The sequence below is a fragment of the Ictalurus punctatus genome, chromosome 5 (genome assembly GCF_001660625.3).
Source record: "Ictalurus punctatus breed USDA103 chromosome 5, Coco_2.0, whole genome shotgun sequence".
Classification (NCBI taxonomy): domain Eukaryota; kingdom Metazoa; phylum Chordata; class Actinopteri; order Siluriformes; family Ictaluridae; genus Ictalurus; species Ictalurus punctatus.
In genome coordinates, this window is record NC_030420.2 from 13,212,661 (window position 1) to 13,218,660 (window position 6,000).

Below are 6,000 nucleotides of genomic sequence, written 5' to 3' on the forward strand. Positions count from 1 at the left end.
GATTATGTAGTTCTTCAACAGGGTCTGATCTGCAGCTTAAGCTTCCTTCATCTTGTTATACATTTTCTGCTACTGTTGTTGCAGGCCAAGGAGAGCCTGATGCTGCTATTCCTACAGAGTAGCTACTGACTGGAGTACCAGGGCATGCTACTTTGTTCTCTGAACACTCCCATGTTTTAGCTGCAGTGTGACAATTTTGAGACCATCCTGCTCTGAGAACACAACAAACCAAGGGTAAGTTTGAACAAAATTAGACACAAAAGGCAAGAAAGAAAGCAATACAATTTAAAACAACTAGCATTTTTACAGTTTGTACGCTGTAAAAATATGATAAAATTATTGGTGATGGATAGATAGAGGGTCATATGCGTCAGGATTTCCAAAATTTGCTGAGTGGGATTTAGAATCCAGAGAGGGTGACCACATCACTTAATCTTTTCTGCCTATCACTTAAAGATTTATATGTAGTCATAGTACAGTGGCATATATAATTTCATAGTAACTTCAAGCACTGGCATATGGTAGTGACACACTACTGCAGGCAATGACTCTTTCCCTTGCTTCATATGATATTTAAGATACTTTACAGCACAACAGAAATTAAGTGTGAAATTTTCCTTCAGTGGCCTAAGATTTGAAGGAAGAAATTTTAAGGGTGACCTGATTATGAATATTTCAAATGATGTCATTAGGTGAAAGTACACCCCAAAGACCTTTTATTTATCTGATTTCAAGCTCTTTTATCTTTGGTTAATTTTTCTTTCTATTTCCCATTAATCTAACCACTGCATTTATTTCTATAACTCTCCAGCCAACCTGCAGATATCCACATTTATCCAAAGTTATCCCATGGGTTAATTGTATAGGAGATGTACCTGTATGAACAGGGCAGAGTCTGCCAAAAAACAGAGGTGTGTCTCAGATACTTCAGATACAGACCTTGAACTTATGTCAGTTTTTCATGCATGATATAAGCTCTGTTAGATTGATTGTTTAGAAAATGAATAGGTCTGAATATCTTCTTTACTACGTCTACTTTGGATTTTAGTCTTTAGTTTCACCCATGAAGACTGCATTTGTTGTTTAAAAAAAGATAAACCAACATGAAGACCAGAGAGCTGCATATAGGTGTAATACAAGCCATTTTGAAGCTGAGAAAAGAGGGGGAAATGACATTTCATAAGCAGTGGGCATAGCCAGTACAACAATTTGGTATGTCCTGAAAAAGAAAGAAACTACTGGTGTACTAATAACCGGACATCAAACAGGTGGGCCAAGGAAATAATAGCAGTTGATGACGGAAACCTCATGAGCACTGTGCAAAAAACAAAAGCAACAGTTAGTGACATCAACAACAACCTCCACTGGGCAGGGGTAAAGGTAACATAGTCCACTATTTGAAGGAGACTTTGAGAGCAGAAATTTAAATACAAAATCATTCATCAGCAGTAAGAATCAGAAGGGCAGACATCACAAAGAATTCACAGAGAAATACACAGATCAGCCACAAAAATTCAGGAACCAAGATTAACCTCTACCAAAGTGATGGAAAGGCCATCTTTCTCACACTTTCAGGTGTGGAGAAAGAAAGAATCTGCTCATGATCCAAAATATACTAGTTCATCAGTCAAGCACTGTTATGGTGATGTCATAGCTTGGGCTTGCATGGCTGCTTTTGGAATGGGCTAATTAATCTTTGTTCATGATGTAACACATGACAGAAGCAGCAGAATGAATTCAGAAGTAAACAAAACATCCTGTCTGCCAATTTACAGAGAAATGTATCCAATCTAATTGGGAGGAACTTCATCATGCAGCAAGACAATGACCCAAAACATACGGCCAACAAAATGTATTTCATCAGGTGAAAAAGTGGAAGGTTTTAAATTGGCTAAGTTAATCATCAGACCTTTACCCAATCAATCATGCATTCCACATCTTGAAGAGGAGACTGAAGGGAGGAACCCCCAACACAAACATCAACTTAAAGAAGCTGTGGCATAAGCCTGGAAAAGCATAACAAAAGAAAAATGCAACAATTTGGTTATGTCAGTAGGTTGCCGGCTTGATGCAGGTCTATCTGTTCCAATACGTTTGCTCACATAAAAATTGCCACCAGCGATGCCATATTCTAAGTTGTTAAACACATTTAATTGTAAATATCAGGAAATTAAAGCTGAAATTCTGATCTATCATCTCATATTCATCTTTATAGGCAGTGTTGCTAACTGCATGGTTTTCCTGCAGAATGTGTAATAAGAAACCATTTTTGGCCTATAAATTGCTATTTAGGAAAACTATAATACATAGAAGAATAATACTGGTTGACAACTGTGCCACTTTTGTGACCTTTGTCAAAGCACACATTTCAGGAATACATCAGTCTTCCTAACATCCAACAAAGATATTCAACACATTAAACAGGACTTCTGTGATAATTTTCTAAATATTACGGAACACAGTCAACTACAAGAAAAAAGGAATACAATGTAATTTCTTCCATATCCAGCAGCCTTTCTTTAAATTCAATTAGTAATGAAATGCCATATCAGCTATATTAATGCCCTCAGCACTGTTTACTTGTTCTGATGCAAGAGTCTTTATTTAACAAGAACTTCTTTTATTGATGGAGGCTACATGATTTTCATTACTGAAATTCATATTTACTCCCTAGCTGTTTGACAGCTTAATGGGTGACCTTTATCACCACTTCACATTGGCTTTTAAAGTGCAATTTGCACCTCATGCAATAGCAAATTTGTAGGCAGTAAGTCTGAATAATGAGCTATAGTTGTAGTAAATTGAACAATTATTTTAATCACAATGGGCCTCATTTATCAAGCTGGATATACGTAAATCATTCATAAATCCTGTAAGTTTGGAAAAAGTTAATATTCCACTTGTGCTCTTGATGGTGTGCAAATTTGTGCATTAGTAGCCTAAATAAACCTTGGCTTGATCAACTTCAGATCATATAATTTGCTTAATTGCTAAGATAACGGTACTTTAATATACAGATTATATTGTCGAGTTTAAACTGCTTATTTTTATTATTTTTACAGCATTTAGCAGAAGCCCTTATCCAGAGCAACTTATAGAACTGCCTTGTAGTCTGTATTGAAAAAAATGTCATCATGGTAGTTCTCTAGGTCAGGGACTAAGTGAACCATTGAGAACATTTTGTGAAAACCAGTAATCTATATTATTGGTATTAATTAAAGAATATATAAAATAAAGAAAGTGAGCCAACATTTATGACAAAGGAAATGCCGCTGTACAGGCTTGTCTGTCTGCGCATAGCCATAATCCATAAACAAATGCTTCAGCTGACCGAATATTTAGTGCTTGCTTATTAGTGAAAGGATGTTCAAAGACTGGTATGATTTTCTTCAGAGAATGAATGCTGGCTTATAAATCTTTTTCATTTGCCACTGTATCTTATTTTAACACTATGCACATTGGAAGAGACACTTAAAACTATTTTTTGAAAATAGCAGTTTCTCTGTCTGACATGCCTGGTGTGCTTCCGTTTTTCCTCCACCATTTCAATGTCACACCATTTTCTTGTGACCTCACTTAGTAGACACCTATTTCACATTTTCTGTAATTTGTCTCTAGCTTTTGACCTTTTCAGGTGCTGCAACACTACTTAAATATTTTTTATTTGTATAGAAGTCAAAATAACCACTGCCTTTCTGCCTTTATACTCATCATTAATTATGAGTCAAAATAACTCCTTTTGCCTTTCTGATTTTACTCGCATCATTCATTTCATGCTCCCATCTGTCTGTGTACTTGAACTATTATGGAGGTTGTTTGGGCGTCACTAGATGTGAATGAGCTGTGTCAGGAATGCACTTTGCACTTTATATGTGTTCAACATACACACGCATGTTCAAAGAAAATCAACATTTCCTAATCTTTTGTAAATCCGGTGAAAAATCAGTTTGTTTGACTTACACAAACATTTACACACCATTTTACAAAAAGATTGATAAATGAAGCCCATTGTGTGCACATTTTGCATATCAGAACATATCAGAACTCCTTTGAAACTTAATTTTTTAGCAATAATACAGATTTCATGTTTGGAGAAAGAAGGGTTGTGCATATGATCCCAAGAACAACATACCCAGTGAAGTAGACATGTGGGAGCATCATGATATGTGGCTGCTTCTCTGCAAACGATACTAATGTATTATACGTCACCAAAGGAAACATGAATGAAGCGATATACCAGGACATATTAGAGGATAATTTAATCTCATCGGCCAAGAAACTGTATTTGAAAAGAATATGACTATTTCAACAAGATAACAACCCCAAACATACAGACAAAATAACTCAAGACTGGTTTTTGAAAAATCTGCAATGACCAACAATTGCAATTGCCAACAACTGCTAAAAACATATAGCCATGGGGGAAAAGAAAGTACATACTCCTTTTAGTTTTTAGTTATCAGGGCCTAAATAACAATTGTGTGGGCCTCATTCTCCTATAAAAAAAACAAATAACCTCAGGTGACAACAGAAACAAACAAACAAAAAACACAACAGATTTTAATATTTAAAAAAATAAACCAACATTCAGAAATCAGCTGGGGAAGAAAAAGTGCACCCCATAATTCAGAAACATGTAGAACCACCTTTAGCAACATTAACTTGAAGTAAACAGTTTCGGTCTCTCACATTGTTTTGGAGCAATTTTGACCCATTCTTCTTTACAAGATTGCTTCAGTCCATTGATGTTTGAGGGCATTTGTTTATGCACAGCTCTCTTAAGTGAAATCTGAACTTTGACTTGGCCATTCCAAAAACCTTCATTTTTGTAATCTTTAACCATTCAGTTGTCGATTTCCTGGTGTGCTTGAGATCATTGTTCTGTTGCATGATCGAATCTCGGCCCAGCTTAAGCTGCTTCAGCTGGACAGATGGCCTCACATTTGTCTCAAGAATATTCTGGTATAAAGTGGAGTCCATCGTTGTCTCATTGACTTGTGGCTTTAAAACAAGCCCAAATCATCACTCTTCCAACACCATGCTTGTCAATTGGCCTGTGGTGTTTGTGGAGACATGTTATGTTTGGTTTTTGCCAAACAGGGTACTGTGCATGATGACCAAACTTCTCCACCTTCAGTCCAAAGGATATTGTTCCAGAACATTTGTGATTTGTTCAAATGATTTGTTCAAGATGCAATTTTGCATAGCTAAGTTCTTATTCTTTAAGAACTTTAAGTGCCATATTCTTTTTGCAGAGAAGGGGCATTTTCCTAGCCAGCCTTCCATGAAAGCCATACTTGTTTGGTCTTCTTCTGAGTTGTCATGAACATCACCATTTAATGTGCTAAAAGAGGCCTGTAGGAACATGATGTAGCTCTTGGTGATTTGTTTATAACTCTGAGTATTAAATGGTCTGACCTTGGACTGAATTTGCTGGGACGTCCACTCCTGGGAAGATTAGCAACTGTCTTGAATGATCTCCATTTGTAAACAATCCTTCTCACTGTAGAATGGAGATGGCCCTTCCCAGATTGATGAACAGCAACAATTACTTTTCTGAGGTCATGGCTGATGTCCTTTCTTCTTGTCATGATGTAGACATGCACCTGAATGCTACAAAACACCAAACTGCCAAAAGTTCTGCCTTGATAAATAAAAACATAGAATTGAAGGAGGATGTACTTTCTTTTTCCCATGACTGTAAGTACTTATGTTGTTAATTTATGGTGTCTGACTACTTTATTCATATCAGTTATGGTTTTTTCTTTTTTATGCTTATGAATACACACTTTTTGTTCATATTTATGAGTGCAAAGTCAAAAGACATGACAAAAGACATGTAAATATGGAGATAGTATGCACTGGAAGTATATTAAATAACAAAATCAAAAGCGTCCAAATACTTATTTCCCCATCACTGTATAACTGATCTTTAAGTATACATTGATTCAAAAAACAAACAAACAAAAAAACAAAACCAAAAATCAAAGTGTTCCACCA